Source organism: Rhinolophus ferrumequinum, chromosome 5, assembly GCF_004115265.2.
Source record: "Rhinolophus ferrumequinum isolate MPI-CBG mRhiFer1 chromosome 5, mRhiFer1_v1.p, whole genome shotgun sequence".
Lineage (NCBI taxonomy): Eukaryota > Metazoa > Chordata > Mammalia > Chiroptera > Rhinolophidae > Rhinolophus > Rhinolophus ferrumequinum.
This window is the reverse complement of record NC_046288.1, coordinates 23018218-23037216: the sequence shown is the minus strand read 5'-3', so window position 1 is coordinate 23037216 and position 18999 is coordinate 23018218.

Here is an 18999-nt window from a genome sequence, read left to right as displayed (position 1 = left end):
TACTCTGGCTTGTCCTAAGTTGGAAGCTGGGGAAAAATTAGCAGAGCTGTCATTTACTGATCCAGTCATTACCATTTGGAGCTAAGTAGTAAAGAGGTTGTGGGTTGGCTTCTGGGCTAGTGGCTGCAAATTTTGTAAATTAGAGTTTGATTTATATATATGGTCTGGCCATTTTGCACTGCATATTCAGTCTCTCACTCCCTTACTGACATAGATAGCGAACCCCTCGACATACTAAAAGCTTGATTTTATGCTGAAATATGCTTATGGAAATTTCATAATATAGTTATAAACTTGATAAATATGTTTCTACACTGGAAATAAATTATGCTTTTGAAAACATTTGTGTATAGATATCTACTTAAAATAGATATATTTTCTTTGACTTACTTTTTTGTTTGTTTTGGGAGAAATCTTAATTTGGTTACTTTGATTGGAGATATTTTAAGGATATTTTTGAAAATCAAGGTGGAAATTCTTTACAGACTACCATAGGTAACAGATTATGATAACCTACTATCAGTATTCTTCATTCATTGATTACGAAAAAGAGAAATCTTACTGTGAAATTGCTTTTTTTAACCAGAAATAATTAAATTTGATATATAAAATCATTTATTAACTGTACAAGGTCTTCAAAAACAATTTTGTTACATAAATAAATTATTGCTCTACTTAGGTAGAGATCACAACAAATCATAATGTATAAAAATAATTTCACAATAAAGAAGTGATTACGCAATCTGGTCATTTGCTTTATTCTGGGTAAAACAAAACTGTTGACTAGAGCAGCAAGTTACCTTTAAGAACTTGGGAAAAAAAGAAATTATGAATAAGAAAATTATACTAGAAAAGTTTGTAGTATTAAATTGCTTGATTTAAAAAGGACTTTCCTTTAAATAAAACCAAATATTTAATATACTTAAAGAAAATTATCTTCTTCAAATCATGCATTCATTCACTCTTCTTAAGCACATACTTTTGAATACATTGAAGCTGAGACTGAGAATTAGAGCTCAAATATGGCCATCTGACATAACATGTTTTGCTTGCACTGTTTAAAAAAGTTGAGCCAACATTTAAAAATCAGGACATTTCATATACAAATTTAGATTTCTGTTTTCTCTTGAACAACCAGGAACAGAGAAGAGGCTGCCTCCTTTAGATGTGGTATGTGACCTTTACCACAATTCTTACCATTTCCCAATGAAACCCTGCTTTTCTCAATTGTCTTTTATCAGAGTCCTACCACCATTATTATCCTTAAAGAAATATGTATTTATATCTGTGCCTATATAAATAATTGAAAAGAATGAAATAGACTAATAAAGTATCACATTTTAAGAAAAGGGATATAGAAGGAAAATACCTTAATAAGGCCATATATATGACAAACCCTCAGCTGACATCATAATTAATGGTGAAGAACTGAAGCCCTTCACTCCACATTTAGGAAAAAGACAGGGTTGTTCCCTATCACTACTGCTATTCAACATACTACTGGAAGTCCTAGCCAGAGCAATCAGGCAAGAGAAAGAAATAAAAGGCATCCGAATCGGGAATGAAGAAGCTAAATTGTCACTTTTTGCAGATGACATGATGTTATATATAGAAAACCCTAAAGACTATCAAAAAGCTGTATGAAACAATAAATGAATAAAGTTGCTGGCTACAAAATCAATGCATTCCTACAAAAATCCATTGCATTCCTATATACTAACAATGCAATCTCAGAAAAAGAAATAAAACAGCAATCCCTTTTGCAATTGCAACAAAAAGAATAAAATACCTATAAGTAAACTTAACCAAGGATGTGAAGGACCTATACACTGAAAACTATAAGACATTTTTAAAAGAAATTGAAGAAGACACAAAGAAATGGAAAGACATTCTGTGTTCATGGATTGGAAGAATCAACATAGTTAAAATGGCCGTATTACTCAAAGAAAAAAAAATTATATTTATATATATATATAATGTATATATAATGTATATTTATATAATATATAATGTATATATATTATGTATATATATATATATATATAAATATTTAATGCAATCTCCATCAAAATCCCAATGGCATTTTTTAAAGAAATAGAACAAAAAATCATCAGATTTGTTTGGAACCACAAAAGACCCCGAATAGCCAAAGCAATCCTAAGAAAAAAGAACAATGCTGGAGGTGTCACACTCCTTGACTTCAGCTTGTACTATGGGGCAACAATAATCAAAACAGCATGGTATTGGCAGAAAAACAGACACATAGACCAATGGAATAGAATTGAAAACCCAGAAATAAGCCCACATAAATATGAACAGATAATTTTTGACAAAGCCAAAAATATACAATGGAGAAAAGAAAGCCTTATTCAATAAATGGTGTTGGGAGAATTAGAAAGCCACATGCAAAAGAATGAAAACTAGATTGCTATCTGTCACCATGTACCAAAATTAATTCAAAATGGATCAAGGACCTAAACATAAGACCTGAAACAATAAACTGCATAGAAGAAAACATAGGTACTAAACTTATGGACCTTGGGTTCAAAGAGGATTTTATGAATTTGAACTCAAAGTCAATGGAAGTGAAAGCTAAAATAAATGAATGAGACTATATCAAACTAAAAAGTTTCTGCACAGCAAAAGAAACCATAGACAAAACAAAGAGGCAACCAACCAAATTTGCAAACAATGCCTCTAATAAGGGGCTAATATCCAAATATAATTAAGGAACTCATACAACTCAACAACAAAAAGACAAATGATCCAATTAAAAACTGGGCTGAGGACCTGAAGAGACATTTCTCCAAAGAGGACATACAAATGGCAAAGAGACATGGAAAGATGCTCAACATAAAGAATCATCAGAGAAATGCAAATAAAAACCACAATGAGAAACCACTTCACACAGTTAGAATGGCTATTATCAACAAGACAAATAATAAGTGTTGGTGAGGTTGTGGAGAAAAAGGAACCCTCATACACTATTAGTGGGAATGCAGGTTGGTGCAGCTGCTATGGAAGGCAGTGTGGAGGCTCCTCAAAAAATTAAGAATAGAATTACCATATGACCCAGCAATCCCTCTCCTGGGTATTTACCCAAAAAAATCTGAAAACATATATCCGTAAGAATATATGTGCTCCTGATGATCATTGCAGCATTATTTATGGTGGCCAAGACATGGAAACAACCAAAGTGTTCTTCGATAGATGATTGGACAAAAAAGATGTGGTAATGTATATACAATGGAAAGAAAGGATGAAATAGTACCATTTGTGACAACATGGATGGATCTTGAGATTATTATGCTGAGTGAAATAAGTCAGACAGAAAAAGTTGAGAACCATATGACTCCAATGATATTTGAGATATAAAACTGAAAGCAACAAAGGAACAAAGCAAACAAATAAAGAAACAAAAACTCATAGACACAGACAACAGTTCAGAGGTTACCAAAAGGCATGAGGGTGACAGAGGTGATAGAAAAGGGTAAATGGAGTCAAATACACGGTGATGGAAGGAGAACTGACTCTGGGTGGTAAAAACATTGTGATATATAAATGATGTAGTGCTGAATTGTATATTTGAAACTTATGTAATTTTACTAATTATTGTCACCCCAGTAAATATTAATTTAAAAAAAGAAAAAGGAAAAAGTTATTTTCACTTGTGGAAATAAAACTATTTCCACAGTCTCCAACAAAAAAGACAAAACCCAGTCCAATTCAATTGTTCACATTATCTATCATCTTGGCCCCTGCAAACTTTTGCACCAGAAGCCGCAGGTATGCAATGCCAGGCACTATGCAAGTGCATAGTGCATTATTAGAAATATTGAGTGGGTTATTGAGATCAAAGAGTTTATAATCTAGCAGGGAAAAAACTAATAAGAATTCTAATAAAGTTAAACAAGCAATCACAGTGAAGCTCCCTCTTGAACCAACAGAAAAATGGAAACTACAAGGAGCTGCCTTGCAGTAAATCATTGGGAAAGCACAAAAGTTCAAGGAAATAGGTGTTTTGGCACACCCTCGTTACAGACTGTGGGATCTTAGGCCATATCTCATGTTCCTGTATATGACATTGATCACCAGTTCCCATTTTGCTGCCTACACACTCTTATCTGCCTTCTCATGTTCTGTTCTCCTCCAAGCATTTCAACCTACTAGTTTGTGATCAGCAAACTCCCCTAGAGCTTTCATCTCTTCTCTACGTGTTCTCATGACTGGCTGACCTTCATCAAAACCTGGCTTCACCTTGTGGATATCTTTCACTACATTGATCTTAACAGATAGTTGTGTGTGTGTGTGTGTGTGTGTGTGTGTGTGTGTGTGTGCTTTTTCTTTCTCAGTCAACAAACCACTGGACCAAGAGGTGAGTAATACTTACATTCATGTCATTAATTTCCTCCCTACACATAAAATTCTTTTGGAGGAATCAATGTTATCTAAAGCTGATGTCATCCTCCTATCCTACACTCTCTTGTGTCTCGATACCATCTACTGGACTATTTCTTATCATTTACTGAAGATATCTCTCAGAGCAAAAAATTCCTCCCTATCTTGTTATCATTCTCAGCTACTTCAACACTGACACAGATGAATTAGCCACAATGCAATCTCTTTGGTCCTGGAACTCACATCTCAACTCTACATTAAAAACCCATTCCTGCATTTAGCTTTGATTTCATTAGAAATCCAACTAGATCTAAAATGTAGGCTTCAGACATTGCAATTCCTAACCCTTCTCTAGCCCTTTTGCTATAACTGTCTTTTTATTAGCCCTCTTCAGTATTTTTTTTCTTTTTGTCCAGTTTTATTACACAATATGACATTCTAATAACTCCTTTGCAAACACTCTCAACAATTTTGCCCTCTTTTTCCTCCATTTTTCACTACAGGAAAACTCTTGTTGTATTCTACTACACCATTTTGCTGCCTGTAATTGAACACCTGAATATTTACAAGGGAAAGGAAAACATCAGCTGGGCATATTTCACAATAAAGTTAATCAAATTCCTCAAATGAGCACAAAATAACTCCTAGAACTCCTATGAAGTCTTCTTAGTGTATTGTTTCCCAGTGTTCAGAGATAACTTATCATGTCTCTCTCCACATACTCAACTCCATTGTGTTAAGTCTTAATAATCTACTTAATATTTTATTGAGACAATTGAAGACATCAAACATGACCTCTTTGGCAGAAAATGCTAGGAGTCTCACAATATCCATTCAATCTTTTATTATTATTATTTTTTTAAATAACAACTTCATTCTTTAGATAAGCATATTGCCATCCTTCTAAAAGATGTTATTTCTGAGCCTTTCATAAAGCTAGGTTTGACTTAGTTCTAGTCAAGGAGGTGTAAATAGGAATGTATAGTATCTTCACAAAGTTCACTGGAAGGTATGGAAGTGGACTTTTTTCCTACTTCCTCCAACTTACTGCCTAGAAAAAAAAAAAAATGTGGTGACTTTTATGCTAACAGCCAGAAACGTTTTCAAGGAAAAAAAGAAATGAGTCAGGTAAGATAGATGAAAAATACTTACTACATGTCATGATAAAAGACCTTTTCATTTTAGGTCCTCGTCAAGGATTGTTTCAATAGAATGGGAAAATTAGAAGGCGTTGAAAGGGACAGAGTGAAAATGTAGGAATTAAAGGCAGCTGATTTATAAATAATTCCAGAAGTTTGATTATAAAAAGGTTGAGAGAGATGGAGAAGTCAATCTAAGAAGAATTGGACATTAAAGAATTTTTAAAATAGGAGGTGTGTGATTATTATCACATTACTTTTTATTTACTGAAAGAATAGATGTTGATTTTAACAAATTAATTCATCTAAACGTGACTAAAGGAAAGGATTAATATTCTCTCCACCCTCTCTTGGTTTCCCAACTCCCTAAACAAACTGTTCTTCACTCTTATTACCATTTTTGAAACATGATGTTGTTTTAATTTTCTCTCCTGTAAAGTGTAGATAATGTTAGTGCTGACATTAAAGGCTGGTAAAGATTACATGTGCTATTATTCCTTGGCTGTTGGACCTGTAATTGGTTTGTTTTGAAATTCATTCCCTGATGTCCCCTGCTCTGCTCTACACCACAGATGTCTGCCTCCTGTTCCCTGGGCTCCTTTGTCTGTTGTTTTCTAATTAGTTTGAAGATCCTGGATGCCCACTAGTATAATACCAGAGGAGAGAAAAGAAGTTGAGATATTTATCCTTCTCAGCAGGGACCACCTCTCTTTCATTGTGTGAGCCCACCTGGGGACAGTCAGTCCCTGGACTCCAGTAGCACCATCTTGTCCCATTGTACTTCCAGCTATAGGAATGAAAGCAGCTTTCACCTGTTGTTAAGTTCTGAGAGCCACACTGTCACCTATTTGCTTTTTTCATATCTTCTATCACTTCTACAACTAGTTTCTTATGTTATATTTCCTCTATTAAACTACCTGGCACGGGCTCTCTCTTCCTGACTTTGCCCGAATACAGCTGTCATCACCATGGCTGTCATCATCAGCAGCACCATCATTGCCTTCAGAATGAGTCTGTAACTAGGAATTAATTAAATGTAGAATCAATTCCTCAGAAAGTAAGAGATGGAACACAAAGCGCAGGTAACAGGAAAAGCCTTCAACTGAAAGAAGAAAAAACATCTTCCTATTAAAAGAAGAAAAGGAAGAAAACATGCATGTAGAAGCAGATAAACGGTCAGTTCAATTTATTTTGTGTTACTTTTTTTTTTTTTTTTTTTTTTTTTTTTAATACATCCCATTCATCTGGATGTATTTAAGGCAACTGAGACCAGAGTGTAATTGTACCTTATCTCCCAGTAACACCTTAGCAAGGTAGTGAGTCTCCAAAGAAAAATGACTGAATTGTGTGTTAGGTCCCAGGGTGCATAAGAACAACAGAATAATGTTTATGCAACACAGAATGGGGCAAAAAATAAAAAAGAGTTGCATGCAATTTCTAGGCAGATTGGGGCTTAGTTGGGCTCAAAAAGTTCCTCAAGCAAAAAGTTGTGAGAACAACAAACAGGATTTCTCTCTGCTTGAGTATGGTATCGCAGAAGAAAAGAGATTTGTTGAACTTAATGGACCAGATGAGAACCAGGAATAATTTAATAGGAATGTGTATAGATTGACCATTAAGAAACATAAGACAATGCACGACTCATTAGTAGTCAGTGTGGACGGAGCACACTTCCATACTCAGCCTAACCTCCCGTGGAACACTGACACAGTACTTAAAATAGGAGATGGGAGACTGTGAAGTAAACTAGATAACAAGTTTTCACTCTGATGGAATAGGACTCAAATAGAAAATAAATACACATAGTTTTAGAAAAAGTAAATTTCTATTTATTACGCATCTGAATTAGTAAAATGAAATTTCTGCCTGGACGAATAAAAACAGTTGTATATTCTTACAAGACGAGGCTTAAACTCATGTCAAAAGAATGGGATTTTGCAATAGAAAATTTTATGAAGCACTGCATTGAAGACATGAACGAATCCATTTTTGGACAAAATAAAAATCTAAGCCAAGTTGGGGAAAAAAGTGTCCTTATTTTAAAGTGCTCAAATAATATTTTGAATAACTGGTTGAAAGACTGAAATAATAAAATAAAAATGTTACTTTGAACTTTGTTAAAGAGAAAAACCACAGGTCCAAAATGGCCACGTGTGCTAAAGCCTGTGATAACAAACCTGATCTAACTGCTGTTTCAACCTCTCCCAGAAATATAATCTTAATCAAGCAGTCTGGAATTTTCCAGTCAAGCACCAGTAAAGTAATCTGTGGAGAAGTCCCACTCCATCCCCCATAGAAAACAGAGGCAATTTACATGATAAAAACCCTTGCCTTTCCCTTCCTCCTCCCAAAACATGTTTTGGTCTACATATAATCATTTTTTTTGTTGTTGTTAATAACTCCCGTGCCCCACCCTTCTTCCTATAAAAATCTTCTACTTTGTGCAACACCTAGAATATACTAGTTGCTAGATGGGATGCTGCCCAAATCTTGACTCACTTATAAAATCAATTATATCTTCAAATTTACTTGGTTTTGTTCTTTAACAACTTGTATAAATAAACAGGAAGCATTTTGGTCATTTTGTTGTTTTGTTTTGTTCTATTACCCCACATATAAAATAATTTATATCTATGAAAACAGACTTAATTGTGAAGTTACTTGTAAATAATTTTTCAAATATTTATATATATTTTTTCAACTGGGTTAAGATAGATATATACTTATGTGGGACTAAAACTATAACAGGCAAAATGCAAGAGTGGGGGTTCACAGTGTGCCCATTCTGTATCCTGAAGTCAGCAACAGCAAGATATTGTTCACTAATATTCCTGAGCTTTAAATCATCTGCATTCTGGTTTTCTCAGTACCTTCAATTGGTTGGTATAATGATAAATTACCACCATATTTTGGTGGTAATATTTATAATGGAATGTTTATATAAATATTTATAATGGAATTTGGCTATATTTATAACGGAATTTGAAGAGATTTATAAGCTTTCTTCATATTCAGAAATAAATCCTTACTTGGCATGTAGAATGCATTAGTCAAAATGTGTTTGCTGCTTTTCTTCATTAAGTAATAATAATAATAACAATATCCTGGCAAAGGGTAAGCATGACACTAAGGTGAAAGTATTCATTGTTTACCTAACAAGTTACTCACAAATTCAGATTATTTAGCAGATATCTTTCAAGGTTGAGCTACAACTGTAAATTTGATTGAATTGTTAAAATGTGCTTGACAATATCCTTTTTTTTTTTTTTTTTAAGGAGGGCTCAGCTCACAGGGGCCCATGCGGGGATCGAACTGGCCAAACTGGCAACCTTAGAGTTATTAGCGTCATGCTCTAACCAACTGAGCTAACCAGCTGCCACTTGATGATATCCTTATAAAAGAAATGAAGATCCTGGTGTGTTAGGCAGAAGGTAGGCATTAGCAACAGGAGGGGTGGGTAATAAGGTAACTGGCACTTGGAACCGCCCGTGTCCACTTCCCAGGCACCACCCAGGTCCGATCCCCAGGGGCTAATTTTGTGGTTAGAACACACTGATAATAGGAAAGTAAAATCCATCCAGAATTATCTGGTTTTTAATGCTTGCACAGAATATTAAAATTTACCCTTTGTTTAACCTTAGTCTAATTATAATATAGTTACAATAAATTGGCATTGCGGTTTTAACCCCTCCCCCAGTGGGTTTTTCTGTGTGCATTGTGGGTAAGGGCATGCATAGAAAGGAACAGGTTATATAACCTACACATGTCAATCAAATGACCCAAGTCTGTAAGTCACATGCAGAGCCGGCCCATTGCCACCGATATAAAACTCAAGTCCCAAACTCTTTGGCACCATTGTCCGTCTTGACTTTGCCTGTTCTTCCCTTAGAATGTATCCTAATAAACTTTCCTTACTTTATACCTTCATGTTTGCTGATCTGTAATTCTTTATTGCATCGGCAAAAGACCAAGCCGTTACTCCAGTACCAGATGGAACAGCTGTGCTTTGCCTCTTGATCGGAATACCTCAAGCTTGATTACATGTCCCGGTACCATGTGAAAGACTTCTCGTGGCACATCATCCTGGCACCCAGCAGTTCAAGCCCAAAGAGTTTACCAGCCAGATCAACCTGAGTGTAGAGAATGCCTGGGGCATCCTGCACTGGGTCATTGACATTTGCATGAAGCTGGACAGGGCAAGTACCTCATCCTCAAGGACTCCAACAAGCAAGTCATCTGTGTCTCAGGCTTGCTCACGGTCACCTCCAGCTCTGAGAAGAACTATGAGTAGGAAGAGGAGGAAGAAGAGGAAGAAATTTGAAGGAGCTGGAGTTTGTAAATCCACCAAGCCTAGGAGGAACTCAGATGCCTGATGAAATGTTTGTCTAATACTTGCTCTCTGAAGTTTGAGAGATGGAATAATCTCGCTCATAAATAAATAAATAAATAAATAAATAAATAAATAAATAAATAAATAAATAAATTCAGACTTGGAAAATGAGACTTGAACATTGGTAATAAAAGCCATTTTGAACCTTTCATTACATGTGACAAAAGTTGTAGTGTTAGTGGTTTACAAAATGCACAAATTATCTTTCTTCAGTGAACATGTCCAGTGAAAAAGACTGAGGAATCAGTCAGTGAACCTATCACTGGCATATGACACAATTAACTACATTTCCCAATAATAAGATCCATTTATTGAAAATTTCAATGTTGAATGGTGTCATTCCTTTGGAAACATCATCCCAGTACATCTCTACAAGGATTCCTGTTCCTTTGACATAGTTCATTAAGCTGGGAATATTGGTTCATATTTACATCTATATATTTATACGCCGAACTAGGTTTTTCCCAAAAGGAAATTGCCCAGGCAAGAAAGCTGGTATGTAGTAATGTTTCTCCATTCAACATAGAATTTTAATAGAGATTTATTTTAGTAATTAAGCAAAAGAGAAATAAAAGTATCTCATGTTAAGTAATGTAAAACACCTTTTTTAATGACAAAATACTGGTGCTTTATAGAGTTGAATGTAAAATTTTCTTAAAATTTTAACAATGGGGCAATGGAACACCAAACAGTCTACTAGATGTCCCTGTTTTGTTATCCTCATGTAATTAGAGACACCTCTGCAAAAACTTTGAGAAACATAGCTATGACTACAATTCTTTATTTACTGATCTCATGTCCTTTCAATAATTCAATAATTTTGCCCAACTTGATCCATGAGCAAACAGTACCTCCTTGAAGAGCTATCAGCCCTTACTCCTCGTGAAGATCCAATCACTCTAAAAATAAGGACTCATGTCCTGGTCCCAGACTCAGATGAAAGGGTCCATACACTCTGGCATCTAGGTCGATTGCTAATTCATCATAAAGGCCTTACTGGGCCCTTTGCAAAAACTAGCAGAAAATATGTGTCTCTTTTTTTGATTTCAGTGGCCTTCTTCTCAGGGGAAAAAGAAAAGAATCTTCAAAAATGTCTGTCTTCAGTATAATAATAATAGTGAGGGTTGGTGGTGATACCACAGATCACTGATAAACCGTAAAAATATAAACATGATACTAATTATAGAGGGTATAGAGAAATAAAAGGGTACAACTGTTTCAGGATGACTTTTAACTTTCCAATGAAGAGATACATTTTTTACAAGATTCTCCAAGAATCTTGGATACAGAAGTGATTTGGAATGCGCCTTTATCTTTCTCTGACCTGTGCTTCCATAAAAGGACAATATTCTGACTATTAAGCTGGCTTCCGTAAAATCTAATACTACATACTTTTATAGACTTTTATATAGTTCTCTGGATATGGAAAGACAGCAAGACCTGTCAAGTGCAGCAGGAGCCATCTCTATATTGTTGGAACGGTGATCAGTATTTCAGGCCTACTTTGCATTCATTCTCATAGCATATTCTGAAGCACGCTAATGAAGGAGAGCAGTACAGGATTTCCTGAAGATTTCAGTCTCATTGATTTATTAACTGATTTTTATACAATGTCTGCGTTAATACATTCACGCCTAGCAATGAGACAATGAATAATTATCATCCTATAATGATCAGAAAAGCCAGTTTTAAGATGAAAGTAATAATCTTTTATTATTAAAAGTATGCATAGACAAGTTCTTTCTCTTCTAGGATACTGCACTAACAGAAGTTGTAAAGCACTGACTTGAAAGCATTTTTCAGGATGTTGAATATTACTGAAATCAGTGAGAGGATCAAAGCAAGATCACGTTTTACAGATTTAATTTATTTTTTCTTTAAGTTTCCTTGATGCACAGTTGAAAGAAAGAACATCACCAAATTTTACAACAAAATGACTAAAATATTCATTAAAAGTCAATTCTAATAAATTGTATATTTAAAAAATGCACTAGGCCTAAACAGGAACATATCCAACTATGATATTAAATAAATGGTCTTAATTGGTGCTATGAATATAACATTAGATTACTAAAGGAAAATAGTACCTACAATCAATATTGAATCACTTTATGGGTAGATGAACTCAATATTGACATTGTGTGCTTCACTCTTAACTAAAAGAAAAATAACATTGTTAGAAAATGTTCATATAATGATGCTCTAGTTGGCTTTCTGCCATTTAAGCAAATAACAGTGGCTTTTTTTTTTCCAGGCTGTTAAAATTAGATTTTGATGTCGAAAAATATATTATTTAATAACCATTTCCATTACATAGATTTTTCCAGTAGTTCAAAGTCTACATTTGATACTTCTACGACGAAATTTTTTTTTCCTGAATTAGTGATACATTTGGAAATTACATATTCACAACAGAGACTTTTCTCTTTCTGTCTCTTGATTTACCTTTAACATATTATAAATACCTGCTATTTCTTTCCTGTTTTATAGATAAAGGAATGAGATGGGTAACATAGATTTGCATTTTCCAATCCAGCAATAAAACAGTTATCTACGAAATCACATAAAGTTAAGAGTGCTCACAATTCCTACCCCTCAATGAAACATTATGGTCTACAATTCTGTCCATTTTCTTGAATGTGTCCACTGTGACAACACTGACTTTTTGATGGCAACATTGTAGTTCATACTACCATGGTACACCCTGAACTATACCCAGCAGTTCTTATTAACATAACATTTTAAAAGTTTTCATTTTTGTATATGTGCTGCCGAAGTGAGCACAATAGTTTTCATTTTTGTAATTCATTTTCTTGTGAGTGTTTGCTTGGATGTTTTAGGCATTTGGACACTTGAAAAAATAATTTCCTTTGTAAAAACACAAGAACTCTAATTTTTCCAAACAGAATTAGAGTTTATGGGTTTCTTGTCCCTCTTTTACTCTTTCTCTTGTTCTCTCTCTCTCTTTCTTCCTTTCTTTTGACAAAAATCATCAGAGAAAGAATAAATAATTGCATCATGTTCTATTTCACCAGATTAAAGACTGTGTGAAAATACTTTCTCCTATTTTTATGTCCTCAATGAATTATTTTGCATTTCTTTAAGTAAATAGCACTTTATATATAAGTATAATTAATATACATGAACTATAATGGTTATACTCTAATTTTACCCAGTTTATTAGTCAGAGTTCACCAAAGAACCTGAACCAATAGAATATATACATATACATACCATGTTTCCCCAAAAATAAGACTGGGTCTTATATTAATTTTTGCTACAAAAGACGCATTAGGGCTTATGTTCAGGGGATGTCATCCTGAAAAATCATGCTAGGGCTTATTTTCCGATTAAGTCTTATTTTCGGGGGAACACGGTATATCTGTATCATCTGTCTAAAGAGCTTTATCATAAGGAATTGGCTCACACAATTATGGAGGCTAAGTTCCACAATATGTTGTCTGCAAGTTGCAAACCCAGGAAAGCTGGTGGTATATATCCAGTCAAAGTCCAAAGGCCTAAGAACTAGGAGAAACAATGGTGAAAGTTCCAGTCTAAGTCTGAAGCTCTAAGAAGCAAGAGAGCTGATGGTGTAAGTCCCAGTCTAATGTCAGGAAAAGACAGATGTCCCAGTTCAACAGTCAGGCAGAGAGATAAAATTCTCCTTTCTTCTACTTTTCTGTTCTATTCCAGACCTCAATGGATTGATTGGATGATGCCCACCCACTTTGGAGAGGGTAACCTGCTTTACTTAGTCTACCAATCCAAATGTTAATTGCATCCAAAAACACCCATAGGCACACCCAAAATAATGTTTAACCAAATATCTAAACAACCCACAGTGCGAGTGCGGTCAGGTTAATACATAAAATTAACTACCATATTCACATATTTTTGTTCTGTTTGATTCTTCCATTTGCTAGTGTTGGTGAAATATATTATCTAATAAAATTAGGTCAAAATATAATCTTCTTAATTATTTTCCCTCAAAACTGACAGGTGTCTCATTGTTTCCATTACATTTTTTTTATTTGTATTAGATATCAATAATCAGTTATAGTATACAAATTCAAAAGTAATGCAATGTATGTTAATAAAATTATGGTAAACTATATCATTGGTATATCATTAAGTTTATTTCACATTGCAATTGTTAACTATAATCTTAAATGGATGAATTATATTCATTTATTGTTTCTGTTTCATGTTTCCAGGTGCTCTAATTCCCACATTATGACACCTGTAGTACAAATATTGAATATGTGTTTCCTAATGAAATTGAGATTACAAAGAACTAAATATTAAAAAAATAATAACCTGTTCTCACACCAATTAATATTGAAATTCTACTTCCTCCTAAGATAATTTCCTTTATAAATAAGGTATATAATATATCAAGTATTCATTGAATTTCCTCCACAATTCATATTCTCCTTGATTTACTGGATAATAAGTATAATTAGGTAAAAGTAGACTTTGATCTATTTCTCCACCATAAGATTTTTTGCTATTTGAGGATAAACTACCAAACTGTATATTCTTTAGCACGAGGTATTAAAAAGTTACTGTAATAAGATATTTTATCTATATATGAGTGTTCAATTTTTTATGAGGCATAATCAGCTATGTATTACATATACATACACACAAATGCATCTTATAAATAGCTGTCATTTTTACAGCAATTTAAAAATTTGAATTAGAATTAATATTTTCTTCCTCTGTACTAATTAAGAAATGGTTAAAGACTTTGTCATGTTTCTGCAGCACAGATTCCTATAAATTAAAAGAAAACTTACACAAGGCATATACCTGTGGTCTTCATAGTACCAGGTAAGAAATGACGGAACAGTTAGCACTTTAGGCTTTGCTTCCAGCAGGAAGATACAAACAGAGTAATAATGATTCAGTAGGATCGGTTATTCGTTTTCAGCCTGAAATCCAAGTCGCAAGTTAATGCTTCATATTTAACTTGATTTTTGGTGTTCTGTTCTTGGTTGCAAAGGGAAGACTGTTACAATAGCCAGGAAGAAGAGCCCAGCATAGAGAACTCCCGGTATAGAAACAAAAGGCTAAAGTATTTGATGTTATTGACACTTCCAGTTGCACATGCTTGACAATATTGACATCTGTAGGATGAATCAAGCATAGAGCTGTGCAGAGCATATTGGACAGAGTGGACACAAGAGGCCCTACCACAGGGAACTAAACAGAAGACTGGGAGAGGGAGATAATTGCCTATAGCCAGCGATTGACCGTATCAATGCAGAACAACTGGTCATAATGGAAAGAGAATCAACAAAACCACAGAAAATCTTGACCGAATCAGAATAAAATCTATTTTCGTCATTTAGTAGGAATTGTAAATTGACTATGAGAATACAGTAGTGATTTTTATTTATTTTGTGTATTTATTCATAATAATGTATGTTAAAATACGTATTTTCCCATCATAGAGTATGTTTGATTATTCTCTGTAAGTCTGTTATGTATTAGACAACTGAATTTTTAAAAATCTTTATAAGTACTTAATATACAGACAATTGGGTTAAATTTATCATGAATTTTAAAGTCAAGTGAGCAAAAGGAAATAAGTGGCACCACTTACAAATCCTGTCACTACAAGACTCATTTCTGTTTGAGTCCCTTACAGCACCTATTTAAAGAGTTTGATTGATTTGAGTAAAAGAAACACTGTGCAAATAATAAATGAAAAAGAAAATGTGTATAGACACTGATAACAATAACGTTTAATTAGACTCAAGTTTAATTATTTCTTTGTCTGACCCCCAAAGTAACTGCATTTTTTTCCCTTCTTCCTATGAAGTCTCTCAAAATGGATCTTGCTAGTGATATCACCTTACACAAAACTGTCTGTTTAAAGGAGAAAAAAAAAAATTATGGAATCTGTCTTCTATAGTTGTGAATTAGTTATTTCCAAATAATTATTGACAAAGTCACCAAATACAAACTGGCCAAATGAATTGTATTATGTGATTATGAAGCAAGTGATTCACTTACAGTCCTACTTGATTGTCTTTTCATTCTTGCCAATAAAAACTAATAGCTTGGTAATGGGAATTTCTGATACCTTCCTTAGATGAAATAATATTATATCAAGAAAAAGACCTGCTGCGCACCTAGCATGTAATGGGCTCAGTTAAAGGCTCTGTCCTCCCTCCAGCATATTTTTTACTTGTAGGGAAGAAAAAAAAAATTAAAGCTAGAGTTCAGCTCTGGTACTCAACTCCCCACATAAACTCTCACTGCAGTATGCTCTCACTCAGGCAAAGCGGGTTGAAGACACTTTAACTACTTTTACTCTCCTTTCTTGACAAAAAGACACGCAAAAGCTGAGTGCAGATCTGCAGTTTTAGGAAAGAGAAGTATTCTCTTTGCATACAATTAGAGGTTATTGAAATAGAAAAGTATTATATAATTTTAACTGTTACCATTGTGATATTATGGCTATTATTAAATTTATCAAATGAAAATTATTAAAAAGTAAAGCATAATTATAAGATAAATTAGAAAAGCATGGGAATGCAAGTTTGTAAAGAAAAGCCTAGGAAGAAATCATAGAAGAGGTTTGAGGATACCTGCTTGAATTCATTGTAGAGAAGGATGGGGTGAGTTAAGGCAGAAAAATAAATTATAAAGCAATAAAGCTTGGAAATGATATATCACAGGCATTGCATGCCTCCTCAACAAAAGGATCACCAAACTGATTTGAATCACTTTAAAGAAAAACTGATGAGCACATAAGATAGGCTTTAGAAGAATACAAGGTAAAAGAGATGATACAGAAGAGAAGAAGGACTATGCAAACAAACATACAGAATATTATTTTGGATTTTAGAGAAAATTTTGGGGAGGATACTACATCAAAATTATCATTCGTTACATGTGATTTACTGTACAAAATCTTAGAGATAAAATGTGGGAAAAGAGAAACAAAGTTCACGATTTATTTTCCACTGAAAGGAGGAAGCAAATACATAATCACAGAAATAAACTCTCATGCTTAGCAACTGATACTGTTTATGAATTAAAGGGAATTAGTGCTCTGAGACTTATAAAAAAGGAACTTATTTAATTTAGAGGATGATGGAAGTTTTTTTTTGAGAAAAAAAATTTAAAGCCAAAACTCATTAATGAGCATGAATTAGCTAGGTAAAAGAATTGGGAGCTTGGAGTAGATAGAGTCTAATGGATACTTATGCTTTAAGCAAAGATAGGTAGAATTATAAAGGACTTGTCCAGAGGATAATATGAACCTGACAAATAGTGATTTCAGAAGATAAACAGAATGAAATTCAATAAATATTTGAACTAAAGGGATTTTAGATATTTTGAAGTTCATCCCTAATTTAAGGGTAAGGAAATTAAACCACTAAAAGAACAGCTGTTTATCAGTCCAGGACATTGCAAAATATAAAATTATCTGTGCTATTCTAGTAAAATAGCATGCTCTGAATTCAATACATATTAATAACAACGTTACCCAAAAACTAGAATTCTGCTCTTCTACAAATAAACTTGAAAAATAATAACATTGTGTCCAAAACAATTCTTAGAATGCTGATTTAAAAATCAGTGTACCACTGAAATCAATTATCCATTTGCTTGTTAGACTACAAAGTAAAAAATACCTATTTTTTCACATTTCAGAGAAATTTCTCAGCCAGCTCCTGTGACCCGGAATTTACTAGTTTATTAGGTAGGAATGCTCTGCTCTGATTTTCATTCACTGACCGCAGGAATGCTGGTGATGAAACCTAACGACATCCTATGTACTGTAGCTTTTCAATTAACTGTGCTTCAGTTTTAAATAAGACTTGGCTCTGTGTTTTATTTACTTGTCTGTTCTCACTATTGTCAACAAAACTAGCTTCTGCATTCTGAAGAGCTCTTAGGTGGACTCTCAAGAACCAAATGCGACAATTTGCAGAAAAGGACATGCCTGGCCTGATGAAACATTTTCATTGCTATGCATTATTTTTCACTTTAATAGTTTAATGTAAAGGGAGTCCTCAATAAAATTCTCATTTTCTAGCATTGGTAGTTTTAAGAAAAGCCTATCAATAATGTTAAGGATAGAAGTAAAACAGTTTTCACAAGAAGTTGACTTTTCATAGATTTAGGAAGATTCTTTTACTGAAATAAGAAGGAAGGATGGGAGGGAGGGAGAGTGAGGGATAGAAGGAAAGGTGGGAGGAAAGAAACACCAGTGGGAAAACACACAGACTTCTCAGATAATTAATTTCAATGCCTCTTCCTTATGGATGTTTTTAATGTTGACAAAACAATAATAAAGAACACCATGAGGTACATATAAAGTAAACTCGATTGAATGATTGGGAAACCTGGGTTAAAAAACCTGGCTCTGCTTTGGTAGCTGGATAACCTGAGTAAGTTAGAAAATCTTTCTTAAATTCAGTATCCTTGAAGGCAAAGTGTAGTTAAAAATCCTTATATTTCTTACCTCATGAGGGAAATCACCACCTCCTAAACTGTAAAATGTTACATTCATGTAAGGTACAGCTTACCATTAAACTAAAAAACAAAACAAAACAAACAAACTATTGATTTTAGAAAGATACTAACAAGACTTTTTAAAGCAAACCATTTAAAACTGAATTTGAGGTAACCCAAATATGGACTAGTGTCATGTGGATTTATTACTGGTCTAATGGACTTTCAGCAATCAAAGAATTTTTTATACACATTAAGCCAACATTTTTGTTTCATGCAATGTTGATGTAAAACCACATTTTAAAAAGTTACTGTTACAAATATAAGCTGATATGATTACTTTTAGCTATAGTAATTTTCAGAATATTTGAAGTCTTCACGATGGCTGTGGTGGGTAGACTTTAAGATGTCCCCCGATAATCTCTACCTCTTACTATTGTCCAGTATTCATGCCCTGTGTATTCCCTCCCCTGAAGTGTGGGCGGGACATGTGACTTATTTCTAACTATGTAACAGAATCACTATGGAATCTCATTACAAAAGTGATGAGATATAATTTCTACGATTACGATACTGTGGGGATATAAAACTTTCCTG